General features: G+C 40.1%; 1 long non-coding RNA gene across 9 annotated transcripts; it reads right to left on the reverse strand.

Moving 5' to 3' along the window:
* Positions 1 to 3,923: 3,923 nt before the first annotated feature.
* LOC107303955 lies at positions 3,924 to 14,672 on the reverse strand. 9 transcript variants are annotated; one of them, XR_001549964.2, is made up of 11 exons: positions 14,426 to 14,672; positions 14,008 to 14,112; positions 10,709 to 10,835; positions 10,088 to 10,353; positions 9,548 to 9,648; positions 8,951 to 9,039; positions 7,981 to 8,010; positions 7,693 to 7,797; positions 6,949 to 7,114; positions 6,797 to 6,849; positions 3,924 to 4,678 (listed from the first exon to the last, which is right to left on the reverse strand). It is a non-coding gene; the product is annotated as an uncharacterized LOC107303955 (long non-coding RNA). The 9 variants fall into 9 exon arrangements; XR_001549959.2 differs by lacking the exon at positions 7,981 to 8,010 and adding an exon at positions 10,995 to 11,029 and having other exon boundaries at positions 14,426 to 14,671; XR_001549962.2 differs by lacking the exon at positions 7,981 to 8,010 and having other exon boundaries at positions 3,924 to 4,379; positions 4,455 to 4,678; positions 14,426 to 14,669.
* Positions 14,673 to 14,876: the final 204 nt, after the last annotated feature.

A 14,876-nucleotide genomic window follows, 5' to 3' on the forward strand; every position in this document is an offset into this window, starting at 1 on the left:
TTCTAGAAATAATATAATATGTTTTTATTATTTGCAAAGTACAGACATTCAACTAATAACATTAATGTTATTACGTGCAAGCTAAGTGTACCATGCATCGTTTGAATATACTATATTTGTCACGAAAGGTTATAGTTTCGTATATATCGGTGTTCTATATAAAAACATTCCTCAGATACCTAAAAAACATGTTTACGGGAATTCTGCACACCACATCATATCACATACAGATAGGCATCTTACAATTTGAAAAGCAAACAGTAACAAACAGGAGAAATAATCCGATACCGAAACAGTTTAACCTGCTTGCCTCTGTTGACTAAAGGTTTCTCGAGTGTACTAGGAGAAGGAAATACTTGGTGGCATACGATCTGCCTCTGATGAGGGGAGGGCAAGCCACAGTGAGTAAAGACCTAATTAGCTGTCTCGCTGCTAATCATCGTCTTTAACCCCCACCACGAATGTTGTTATTTCGTGGTTGGATATATTGTCCCACTTATAACCTTAATGTCCCGTCTCACCGCTAATCGTCGACTTCAATCCCAATCACACCACCTAGGTCGTTGTTCTGTAGTTGGATAGATAGAAATAGTTGATTTCTCTCGCCTGTAGCCTTAATAACTTTCGTCGAATACATATAAACAGTAATGGGTCTATTACTCACCATAAGGAATCTAAAGTTGTATAAAAAAAACATGCGTTTTTTTTTCCATCCGTAATCTCACATGAACCTTAGCACCAATGCTATATATATACAGAAGGAGCTAATCATAAGGACAAACACAAAAATGGCCTGGCAGCACTACTGTTACTGCAGCAAACTCGTTGAGTCCAAGAAATACCGATGATATCCGCGTTTGATGCGAGTTTTCCATATACGGATTTATGTAGTGCCATGTAGTACCGTCGTCGTGGAAGCTGATCAACAAGCATGTGTCTGCCTACCTACCTCGGAGCCGATCATCTAGCTAATTCCCTCTCAAAGTCTTAGAAACTCGTGAGTATACAGTCGTTGCGACGAAGGGAGGGAGATCGGGGTGAACGCGCGCGAAGTCCACCACCAAGTTCGTACGAGTCGCCACGTGAAAGGGCGACCGGGCAAATCGGGTAGATCGAGCAAAAGCTGGTCGTGGATTCGGCGCTCGGCTCGGACCCGCGGGACGGCGCGCCGATGCACCAACCCGGCCAGCGACAAGCGGGCGGGAGGAGGAAAAACGGGTCAGCCGGGCGGCGGATGCGGCGTTGGGGTGGGGGTGGGGGTGGTGGTTGGGTTGGGGGCGCGTCTCGCGGCGGTCGCGAATCGGGTGCGCGGCGGCGTGATGCAGGTGCTTCCATGTGTCGCGCCTCGGGATCTTCACCCCCCGGGGTTGCCATGTCCGTCCGCCCGCCTGCCTGCCTCACCGCATGCATCTGCCTTTCTTTAGTTTTTTTCGCGGCGCGCATTCACTTCCATTTATTGTAGTACCACTTACTACGGGTGGTTTCATTGTTTGTTTTCTTTGTTGAAAAAAAGAGACAACCGACGTATCTAGTAATATTATAAATTTATATTTATTTTTTTTATATGCATGTTCTTATAAAATCTAAAAGCAATAACGAGAAAATTAAATTATAATAAAATACTCAAAAGTAAGCTCTAAATTTAAAGTTAAAAATTATAATTTTTGCTTATAAACACGCGTAGAAGAGATAGTTAAAGTCCTGTTATTAATTGGGTTCACTAGAGTGTGTGCATCGCACCACGGTTCGCCGACCAGTGGGGGTGCTATGACTAGTGTGCTACTCTTTTGAAAGGAGATTGAGTTAATTCAGATGTGTTGCATACCCACCGGTGAGGGCTAATCGGATGATGATGATGAATGCCACGTCACTCCTCTCTGGTTTACATACTATGTTACTATACGACCAATCAAAGTAAAGACATTATATAGGAGTAGGGTTTATGAAACTATTGGTATAACCAAACTTAAGCACGTGAATGTGATAGCAATATTCCGTGGTTTTCTTTGGGTTGTTTAAATTTAAAATAATTTTGATTGAACAAGCGACGGTTTTCACTTTAAAATATACAGTTAACGTGATAGAACCGCGACAAAATCATTCCTAGTGCGAATTTCCTCATTTCAACCAAATGGTGGTTTTCGCTTTAAATTGCGTGTTAACCATGAAAAAGTCGTGGATTATTATAGCAAACTATGATAAACCCGTCCCTATAAAACCGATTTTGAATTCAAACATTGGAAGCTGAATTCATCGTGGTTTTCGCGCTCACTCCCACTGGAGACGACTTCCGTAGGTCAAAGCCTCAAACGGTTTGTAAACCAAAACAATACTACTCCCTCCTTTTTTTAAATTAAACTAACCAACGCTATATATTTAAACATGGAGGGAGTATTTTCCAAGGTATTCCTTATTTCCCATCTCAATATGTCGTGAGGAGGGGCAAAAAACCACACAAAAAGGTAGCATACACACAAGTAGTGGTAGTAGTAACAGCAGGTTGCTATCCGGCCGGCCAGGAATAATATTTGTTCACCACATCAGACCGGGAGTAGCAGGAACAAAAATTTTGTCCATACATCCTCGCAGCCACACCCCACCCCCATCGGCCGCTGCTCCCCTCGCGCCATCACGCGGCCGACGCAGCAACCGGGCAGGCCGGCTCAAAAAGGAGCGGCCGACGCGGCCAAAACGTGGACGCCCCCGCGCTCCCCCGTGTGCCGCTGCCGCGATCGCGCGACGACGGGATAAGCCGCGCGCGCACGGGCGAAAGGGGCAAAAAAAAAAAAAAAAAAAAAAAAGCAACGCAACGCAATCTGCAAGGGAGATCTCGCCCGCCAATCGACTCCGCGCGATCCGCCGCCGCATCTCGGCCTCTCCTCCCTCATCTCCTCCTCAACCGACGGCTTCTTCCCCTCCTCCTGCTGCGTGCTGACCTGGGCTCTCTTCGTCCTCGCCTGCACCCCCCCACGTCGGACGACGCTTTATCGGTCCCCCGTCGACATGTTGGATTTCAACCATTTCGTGCGATAACACATCGTTGGTTTTTGTTTTTTTTTTATTTTACGCCAATTGAATTTTAAATCTATAATTTATTATTCGTCTTATTTAAAATTTTGTGCAAATATATAAAGTTATATTTCATGTTTAAAGTGTCTTTATTAATAAATTAAATCGCTAAAATAATTAATATTATGTAAAAAAATAAGACGGATGAAGGAATTATATAGCGAAGGAATGGCACCGTAAGGTTCGTAATGGAATAGCGGCCGGACACTATGTTCCACTAGTGGAATAAGGAAAACAACCTAGAATATATTTTAATTTTGTGCGCATTAACAATTTGTGCAAAGTTAATTTACTCGTTTAAATTATAAATTGTACTGCCTCTAAATTTTTATTTGACATTGTTGATTTTTGGATCTAAGTTTGGCTATTCATCTAGTTCAAAATTCATATAATTAATAACTTTTTAATGATTTGTTTTATTATCAAAATTACTCTAGGCATCATTTATAATTTTCGAATATTTGCACATAAATTTTTAATAAAATGAATGATTAAACGTACGCCAAAAGTCAATGAGACGTAAAATAAAAAAGTGAGTACATTGATGCTTAATACTCAAAAAATATCATTTGGATAATATATTGTCCATGGAGACAAGTCAAAAAAAAAGAGAGATTTTCGTAACATCTACAAGTCCATTGTTTTGCATATAAAATATGATTCGCGTACGATCCGTGCACGATCCTGACGGAAGCGGTGGACAGAAACAGCGTTGGCCGGACCGTCAGTCGTACACGAATTGTACGACGTGGTCATACGTATAGCGGAAACAGCGTTGGCCGGACCGTCAGTCGTACACGAATTGTACGACGTGGTCATACGTATAGTGGCATTGTTTGCATGTAGCACCGGCAATGTCTCTTCTATTATTTTAGCAATCGGAGCATCAGTCTCACTGTATCACCGCCACAACTATTATAGCCTGACAGGAACTTATCTCTTCGTTCCACGATATAAGACTTTATAGCTACTTAAAAATATTACCCTACATATAACAATATCTAAGAATGAATCTAAACATGTCCCAAAAAATTTCTTACGAGAGTATCATGAACCAGTGTACTAGTACACTATAAGCCATTCACATCAAAATTGAACCGTTTCACGTAAAAAAAAATCCCATACAGCATCGACACAGATCGATCTATGACAGATCCAGGTACGAACAACGACGACGATGTGTATGATTTTTATTCATCATTTTGGCCGGTTGGCAGTTGGCACGCGCGAATCACAGTGACCTCCCTGTCCATCAGCTGGGGTCTTCTCCTCCATCCCTTGCACCAATCAAGCCAGAGTAGAGCCCTTCCCTGTCCATCCATGGATCACACACAAAAAAAGACCGGTCTCTTTTGCAACAAAAAGTGCTTGCTGCAGTTGCAAACCTCCACTACTTGAAGAATCAATCTGCACTACTGCAAGCTGCTGCTGCTGCTAACACTAGCAAGCAGTAGGCAGTTGTGTGCATGTTAGGCCTCTTTTCTTTTGCATCTTGTTTCGATCTTTGCCATAGTGGATGGAGCATTTGTGTGATGTGTAGGCTGTAGCCCACTCAACACTGAGATGAGATGGAAAGCCTTTTTTCTTGCTGGCTGATGTGTAACCAATCCTGCACAACAGTAGTACATTGCAACACTGAGAGCAAATTCAATGGTATAGCTAACTACTACTGGCTTTAATTTATCTAAAGTCAATCTAATAGTTAATTTATACAATAGTTACCTACAAAACATTAATACATGGTCCCATATATCATACATACACTGTATCTTGGAGCCCGTACTGCAGCTGACTATAAATTAGTAGCTCACTTCTCTTCTCTCTCCCCTCTTATCTCTTTAAAATATACTTATAGCTGATTTATAGTCTGCTATTGTACATGCTCTGACATTCCAAGGATGTAATGGCAGCAGTTTTTTCTTTGAGGGGAAGAAACTGTCAAGTGTCAACTGTTTCAATTGTTACAGCAAGAAAAGGAGATGATTCTTATACTACCATGCTTACATCAAAGAAAACTACTACTCTGCTTCAGGTTCAGGCAGGAGAAGATAAGATCTCAGGACTGATTCACTTATCTGATTTTATTTTTTTTTTGGTTTTCTGGGGTGGAGAAGATTCCAGCTCAAGGTTTGCACATGTAGTTAATCGCAATGAGATAGGGTGAAACAAAAGCATTGTCCATCCACTGATTGCTACCCGACCAAATGTAGTGATAATGTATTTGAAAATGAGAAGACCGTTTAAAGAAGCTTAACAACACGTTTCCCAGAGTCAAGAAAATTAAAAGAAGTTGCCAGAGTCAAAAAAGGAAAAAGGATCCTAGAGTTTTTAAACTACCTAGTGATGTTTACTGTTCATGTCCAGAAAGGCAAACTTATGTGCTAGAGTGCCAAATGTTCTACTAGCTTGCTTGCAAAGAAAAGTGAAAAAGAACTGCAAATTTAATTGCTGTTGATATGATGCCAGATGAACAAAACAAGCTAGGTCGGCGCATAATCCTGATTAATTGGTTGCACCAACTTAGTACTCCAAATCCTCTCTGCTCCTGCCAAACGCCAAAAGTAAATTTCACAGTACAGACTTAGAACAGTGGTACCATCAAAGAAAATCTTTGTTTTTGTGGAGATCAAAAGAGAGTAATTAACATGCACATGCTTGCTGCCTTCTGTACTCCTGCGAATTTTAATTCCAGCCACAAAATCTGCAGATGATACTACGTTATCAGGAACTAATTGGCCCACATAACCCTCATGTTATCCAATCTTCTCTGGTTAAGCTACCTTGCAAAAATGTGTGGTATTCAGAGATGCATCACCCCCAACAGATGAAGAAACTTCATTTTCATTTGGTGTGCCCCATTACCATTAATCTAACAAGATCCAACATGGCAATGGCACATCCCAAATTAACAAACTAATGAAATTTAATTAATAAAGCCTTTTCATGTATGCAGTATTTAATTAGAGGACTATGAGTGCAAGCAAAACTGTTCAAGAGTATCCAGACATGATGACGGCAGAGTCACCTCTTCCTGATAAAAAGAATGCCGTCCAAACAACTGCTACCATCTACTACTACAAGATGCACGGCCGTTGGTTCGTAGTGATTGGTTATTTTTTTTTTCGTTTGACCAACAGTAACTATGTAGTACTGCTAACTATAGTCCATGATTGATATTAAGGCTAATACTAATTAATGGTGTCTACATCAAGGCTGTTCCATCCCTATCGCATTACAGACTTAATTTCGAAAGAATTGCGCGGTGATCTGAATTCGATGTGAAGCGACATCTGAATTATACTGCGTTTTTGTTGGTTTTCACTGTCAACTCATGAGGTTTCAGACCTAGATTAACAAAAGCTTCAGACAGAAAATTTCAAGTCTTCAGACAGAATTGTTCCAAGTATTAGTTGCAAGAAAGAAAGAAAAAGGTTCTATCTTATATACACACTATCACGCAACTTTCTTTATGCTTCAACTTTTAGATAGCATAATAATACTCAGCTTAATTTGGCATACCTGAAGAAAACCAGCAACAACCTTACCAATATTATCAGCAGTGAGAAGAGTTTGAGTTGAAGTGTATAACTTTTACTTGTATACTTCCAGTTAAGACGATATTACCATGGGCTAGGAGTTGAGACAAGATCATGCTTCTTCTGTAATCAGAACGTACTGATAGTTTTGCAGATCAAAGAGGTTGATAAAAGTTGATACGTTTCTTTACCTGAACAGTTTGGCACTTCAGTATCAGCCTTAGAGTGGTACCTGTCATTGTTCCTGTGCAATGTTTTTAGCCACAATTTTGTGTGAGATTTTAGGGTTTGGTCGCCTAAGACGTTACTGTCGGAAAGATATACACAGGGTATGCACACTCACATCTCTCCGTTGTCCAATGCTATCAAGATTCTAGGTGTAGTGCTGAGCACATTTTTCTTCTCAATGGAATCAGAGCATGACAGAGAAAAGCAACCTTTTCTCATCTCTCTTTTCTCTCCTCTTGGAGATGTCATTCTCACCGAAAAAACGGCAGCTGAAATTGGAGCTGTAAAGTTAAAATGCAGTTAGCAGACTAATTAAACTCGTCATCAAGAGAGGGAATTAATTACAGTCAATGTGGTCGGGATTCTTTTCCAATCTCCTATGGCAAATAAAAATCTCTTCAGTTCTTAATAAAACCACTCCTGTTTTTTTCATAACAATTGGGGAGTTTGGTTGTCGATCCATTGGTCAAATAAATAAGAAGTGTTCATGAATTCGTGGACCCAAGTGTTTCATGACATGTAAAATCATGCCTGCTCAGGTCCATTTCTTAAATTATTTGGAGACCTCCGAAAATGTAGTATTGCAAAATCAACTTGTACTAGACAAAAGGTGACATGAATCTCTTAGAAGAATGAATTATTTTGGGGGAAACTGGGGTGGTGGAGGCACTATGTTCAAATCACAATTCCACAATTATGCGCGCCACCGTAAGCTAGAAATTTAATTCAGTGTTTGAATAAAAAAGAAAGTAATGGAAGATTTATCATTATAATTGCGTAAATTGATTGGGATGTATGTAAGAACATGATTGCATTTTTAGAAGTAAACTTGATATAGCATATCATAGGATCAACTCACCACTAGATGCAGGGTGACATGCATGGAGAATTTCAGAGGTAGCTTGCAGTAGTGGAGATAGTCGACATGCTGAAAATTGTTCCTTTCATGTCCTGCCGAAAAAGCCTAAAAACCGTGCCAACCTTGGGTTTGTTAGAGGGGGCCACATACGAAAAAGCAAGAGATTGCATATATAGGAACAACCTAACACAATCTACAAATGCCAAAATCTTCAAACTAAACCTAATTACAATCCAAATTAGGTTTTGGCTGGTCATTATAGCTAGCCGAGGTTAGGAAGAGGCATACCTAAAGCGTCTCTGATAGGGAAGAACCAACCTAACATACAATATAGCACATTAGTTGCAGGTTTCATGCAAAATTATTGCAAATCAAGTAGAGGACTGCCCCCTCCCAAAAACTTAGGAGACAAGCCATTCCTGTTGTTAAATTCAGATATTCAGATGTAGAAGAAAAGAAAAAAAAATGTAGACCGAGCTATGTTGGATACTTGCAAAGATGGTTAATGTGGGGTTCATGTTACAATTGCTTTGAGAGTGAGAGGTCATGGTAGTGAGCAATTTGGAGGCGCCGGCATAGTGGCACCGTGCTTTATAAATCAATTGCCATGGTGATCAGGCAAGACATCTAATCAGATTAGACGTGTGACGGCAATGGTTGGAAAGGGAGAGGAGGGAGTTTAATTATTGGGATACAACCAGATGTCTTTGAGCTTAATTAGTATAATTAAGGTATACTTCATAAGAGATGCATGGAGCATGGTCAATAGGATCACTAGATGTGTTATTGTCCTTAGTGCAGCAGCTGTAATCCTCTTGAAGCAGCAACCCTAGATTACAATGCATCTTCTTGATCAGTTAGCAACAAGTTGTGATGACTAAACTAGCTGTTATTTGAAATCTTTCAAAAGCTCCAAAAGAGCATCTTTAATGGGGAAGAGGAATTTTGAAGGATCTGTTTTGTTCTGGCATTAAGCAACGAGTAGTAGTTTAGTGGTTGCACGAGTTAGCTGGATCAAGTGAACAAGTGTGCATAGATTAATCAGATTGATCTGGCACTTTTGCAGTTTTGCTACATGCATGCTGATTCATTCACATGTCACATGTAGATACAAATGAATAGTACTCTATAGCAGATACAAAACGAATAGTTAGTATATTGCAGATGCAGCTGGTGCTTCAAGAAAGAATCTAAAGAGAACAGAAGAACATAATTAACTACTAGTAATGCTACATCTTTTGCTTTGCTTATGGCTTACCTAATTCTCATTAATGGTTCAGAAACAGTGGGAAAGGCCAACAGAAATGCCTGCATCTGCTCCACTCCACCATGCTTATACTTATATTTCTGCAGCGGCATGTACTCCTATTAGCATTAACTATTACCGATTACTAACCACTGCATTCAGAATGCTCTCAAGCTTATACTAATCAGTATTCAGGAACAGGTCAGTATTAACAGTTACTGCAGCTTATAATATAACATGGAAGAAGATGATAGAAAAGGATGCCCTTTTGTACTTGGATTTGACCATGCCAAAATGACTTGTCAAGATAAGAAATGCCAGCAAATCAGAGTACAGCAATGATATGATACAAAAATGCAAGGATTATGGATTAACACAACTGAGAAGACACGATCGCTGTTGCTGTCAGGATCATAACTGACTGACGAAGGGTAGTACAAAGTTGCCGTTCCAGTACAAATATGATCAACGACTCAAAAAGAGATGGATGCAAACTACTAGTATATTGTTCAGGCACTTGATATATATTAAAACGCAATCATGATAAGGACTAGCTTACAGACACAAGTAACTAACCAGATGGCCCTACAATTTAGAACTATAAATTACCTGGAGGTAAGGTTATATTCTGACTAATCCTTACGATGTGCTGACACCACCTCCGCTCTTTTAAGTCATGCATCTACGTAAATTTCATCCATTTCTAACTCCTGTCAAAAAGAAATTAGTTCCAGGTAAGAGCATAGATCATGTAAAAACACAGCTCCAAATTCCATAAATATGGAAGACACAGTCACGCTGAATCTACCACTATAATTTGTAGTATAATTAGAAGCATTCAAGAACATATGCCATTTATCTAACAGAAAGTTCAAACAAGTCGTACACGTACGACACAAATACAAAAAAAAACAAACCTACTCCGAAATTTTTGGACAATTAAATTCTTAAAGCAACAGATATACCATCACCAGCTACTCTGATGCATGTATATGTACACATAGCAGTATAGGCTTATATCATGGCTAGACTGAAAGATAACAATCTTTAACTTCTTAACAGCACATTAGGACAAATGACTGAAGCTTAATTAGCATGCGATGTATCCATAAAAATCGGTTGAGGAGAGACTCCATCAGCAACACCTACTTCATGGAAGAAAGGTTTACTCTAAACCCTTTTCTCTGCATCACCGGGGGCTACTGTGTTCTACATGTCACCTGACGTGGATGCATGCACATCTGACGGTGAGCGACGCCGCAGAGCGAACACAGGCACCGCCATGCTGTCACGTCCCCTGTAAAATAATGAAGCGGACGGATGCATCGGGGGAGGACGTGACGCCCATGATTAGACGAGTAAGAGGCCCTTTGTTAATAGTATTCGCTGCAGTTGATCTTAATTGCGTGTTTCAGCTGCAACCAATGAGATGCACAATGTCAGCCACAGAAATGGTGCTGGATCAAAATGAGCTGGATTAAGGAGAGGAATTATGACAAGAAACCCAAGAAAAAAAGTGATGTCTGTTAAAGTATGGAGATGCATGTTCAGGCTTTAGGTTTATTTCATTATCTAGAGAATGTTCAGACTTCAGACTTTAGGTTGTCTAGATTTATGGAGAAGCACGAACATGAAGATGCTTGGCAGAAGGAGTAAGCAAAAGGATTTCCAGTGAGGTCAAATGCACGCGCTGTTGAGGATATCCAGCACTCGAGAACTCAGGAACTCTCGAAAAGAAAAACTGTCAGCTGGTGATTTGAGTGGAAGGACCTTTTGACCAGCAAACAAATGGATGTTTCAAGCTTCAGGATCAGAGCCTGACATTGTCGACAGACTGAGCTGTAAAACTGTAGCCAATACTGTACGCACGACCACATGATTATTCGTGAACAGCGCCCTGAAATGTTTAAAGAATAGTATGATTTAAATGATCCTGGTAAAAAGAGAGAGAAATGTTTAACTGGAGATGGTAGGCTGAAAATAATGAGTTCTTGTGTTGTGCATAATGTCATTTTCCCAGAGGTCAGAACGGAAGATGAGTATTCCAAGCTGAAACCTATTATGAGAACTGCTTCAGCTCAGGCTTTTCTCCTGAAAGAATAAAAGAAAGAGGAACAACTCATGATAACAGACATGTCAGCGAGTACTGATAACATTTTTCAGAAAAAAGCATAGGAGAGTTGCTCCTACTGCAGATAAATGATTCTGCAACTTTTCTCCCCTGACATTTGTACGTGCCTGGAAGGGGACTAAGCACTGACACAGTGATATGCTCATATGAACAACTCGTAAGAACCAAGCAATTGAAAGTTGAAACCCATGCTCCTGAATCGCGTTGATAAAAGATGGCTTACATCAACTTCAGGAGCTGTCAGATTTGGAGTTGTCAACACACAAGGAGCTGGCAAATGGCGCCTGAGGCATGCAGTTAGTACTTAGTACACAGTTAACAGCCCTGATAAGTTAACCAACAAGGGAACAGCAAACTGCTGTAGGACCAAGCAATCTACTATTGCAGAAATTTGTCTTCTATTAACTAACCTCGTTTTCGGTCGGTGATGTCAAAAGCGCACTATTAATCTAGAAACGGCTAATCACTTTTTGTACGAACTGGGATTAGGTTCCAGACAAAACACCTATCTTAAGGCTTTACATATCACCAATACAAAAGAAACAAATGTGGGAAACCAAATACATTTGAACCAATGTTATGACCAATCTTGACAAAGATCTGACATCAGGAAAGGGTTGTTATTAAATTTGACTATATAACCAACACTTTGGTAGAAATATATATTCGAATTAGTACAACATGCTGTCCATATCGTAGTATAATTGATCAATATAAAAGCCATTTTAGTCACACACAAGTGAGAGAATAACCAGCTAATTTCTTCAGTTTCTCAGGTCCATTTGTCAGATGTCTACCAGTTATTGCAAGTGTGTTCTCCATGTTGAACAAACATGGAAAAGGAGGGCACGCTACCTATGTGGCCGTGTATAGACTATAGACCCCAGACCTAACACAACACCAACTCTTTAATCTTAGTACATCCTACTACTTCCTACCATGCTTCAACCCTCTACCATCCGAATCCAATGCTTCATCTCGTTTCAAAGTGCTTTGCTTCTTCAAACAGTAGTTTAATACTTTAATCAGAGTTAGCTCATACTGTACATATCAAATCTCATTGCATGAAACGTACCATTTTCAGGTGGGAGAATAGGATATGAATCCTTGTAGCTTACCAGCAAGAGTAGCATAAGCATATGGCCCCATATTTCGTTTTCGCTTATGCTTATAGGCCAATTTAAATTTTTAACCTTAAATCTAAAGTAGATTTGAGCTTTTTATCATAATTTATTTTACAACATTAACTTTAAATCACTAAGAACAAATATATCAATTTTTTATTTATAAATTATTTTTCATTTATAAATATGCCGTTTGTCTTTTTTTCCCTAAAAAAGCCAAAAGCTATCATCCCAACTCGGCTATCAACCTGATGACGATTGTTAGTCCGCAAAGGCATAATGCAAATGCACATCACTCGGAAAAAATGTTTTGCTCTTCATCATCTGTTAGCGCAATAAAAAGTAAAGAGTGGTACTAACTTGCCGATGTGGTTAGCATAATAAGAACAAAAATTCTCCTAAGAAAACAATACTCCAAGAACTCCTAGAAGCTCTTACGACATGATGACTGTGCAGAACATGCGCAAGCTCAACCCCTCTGCAGTTCTCAGACAGCAAACTGTTTTTCTAGTGCTAGTCAACAGCAGCCGTAGTGCAGCGAAGTGGAGCCTTTTTTTGGCAGGCACCGCCATGGTGTCACCTCCGCGTAAAATAAACCTAAATCAAGGACGTGACCTGCATGATTAGGACGCAGCAAGAAGCTGGAGACTGTTACCAGCTGGGTTAGCGTGAGAGAACAGGAAAGAACCTAAAATAAAATCCAGCATTAACCCGGCAATTAGCCTGACATGTTCCAGTGATTCTTTGATGCGTTCTTTTGCAGCTCATTCGTTCTCCCGGTGGTGTTGTTTATATGGCCATGGGCCGTGTAACAGTTTGCTTGTGGACTTGGAAAGCATATAAATCATTGAGCTGATCATTAAATTAATCAGAGAGACGCCAATAGGAAATTTTGGGGGAAAATATCTGTTGAATTTTGCAGTTTGATGCAGTGCATTAAACTATGGTTCAATCAAAACTGAAGACCTACTGAATAAGATATATCATAGTTTATGGAGCAGACTTTTTTCGCGTCAATGCTGCTAAAATAATAGCAGCATACAAAATCATTGGAAGTTGTGGATCACACGAAATTCAAACCTTTTTGAAAGAAAAAAGACAGGCAATCTGCACTCAATTTTCTAGGTTAATGACTCTTCTATTGCACTGGTATTCTGGTAACAAATACAGCACCAAATTTCATTGTTTTTCCCTTTTTGAAACTTATAAATGACGGACTTCGATCTATTGCGTCAACTCTTCTGGAGTCATGGAATGCAGAAACAGATCAATAATGGATGCATTTGATGTGGATGGGTAAAAAAAACGACGATCTAGAACAAGACCGACCGTTCGGTACAAAAGTAGATCTGCTGACCAATGTAAGGCAATCCACTTCCCATACACAATCTCACCAAAAAAATTGTGGTCAGTAAGCAGCATTTCTTGTTAGAAAATGGTTATAAACGACTATCAGTTCAATTACTTGCTGCAAGTGGACTGTAATGGTGAAGAAAATGTACGACTATCACTTCAATTACTTGCTGCAAGTGCATCGCAATTGTCAAGAAAATATTTGAAATGACGATGCCCTAGTATGCAAGCAGCTTTTCACTTATGCTTGCACTTATAAACTAAAATGTAATTTTTAAACTTAAATTTGGAATTGATTTTAAGATTTTTTTCATCATATTTTATTTTTTAGCCTTTGCATTTAGATCTCCGGTAACACATACACAAGTTCACCTACAAATTATTTTTTCGATCACTTATAAATCGCTTCGCTTATACTTAATTTAAGAGAAACTAACAGAGAAATAGAGAGATGTAAGTACCAGATGAGAAGGCCTTGCTGCCCAAGTGAAGGGCCCAAGCACGGAGGGAGGCTCGCTGTCTCTCATGGGCCTCGAAATCGATCCCGCAGCATGGTCCACGGCGATCTGTGTATGATTTACTCAGTTCAACGAAACGGAATGCAAGGAAAGCGCAAATCCATCAGAAAAATTGCAGACAGGAGATGAGATGTTCCTGTGAATTCAGAAAGTTCAGAGCTACTGCCCGTCGAGGCATCGCGTGATCACTGCATGTTAGGGCGAAAATCCCAGCGACGATCACGAAACTAAACGAGTTTATGAGAGAGAGTGTACACGAAATCGAATGAAACACAACACGCGGTGCATCGCGGCGCCTTTCGAATGCTTCGCCATCTGAAGAACAGGAGGAGGAGATCGATGATCTGCGACAAGAACTAACCCCCAAGTGAAGCGAGGAGGCGGAGAGATGAAGTGAGGCCTCCGGCACCGGCACCGGCACGCCGTCGATCGCCTCGCCGCGCGGCGGACAACCGCCGGGTAGAATCTCCCCCCTCGCGATCCGGCGCCGGCTATGGCCGGCGGATTATTTTTGGGATCCGAATCTGAAAATTGTACTCGTAGTGTATATTCATACAAGTGAGGGGTCTGTCTGTAAATTTTAAGTTCAAAAAAGGGGTTCTTATGTAAACTAGCAGTGCAACTAGCAATCCGAATAAGGATCCATTTGTAAATTCATGCAACGAAGCTAGCCAGAGTGATCGTCATATCGAAAAATAACCTACTGAAAAAATTATACACGTGTTCTCAGCGATCTAAAAATAAAGTCTAAAAAATAAACTATAATAAAATTCTAAAATTAACTCTAAATTTAAGAAAAAATACATTTAGTT

The sequence above is a fragment of the Oryza brachyantha genome, chromosome 1, assembly GCF_000231095.2.
Source record: "Oryza brachyantha chromosome 1, ObraRS2, whole genome shotgun sequence".
NCBI classification, from domain to species: Eukaryota; Viridiplantae; Streptophyta; class Magnoliopsida; order Poales; family Poaceae; genus Oryza; species Oryza brachyantha.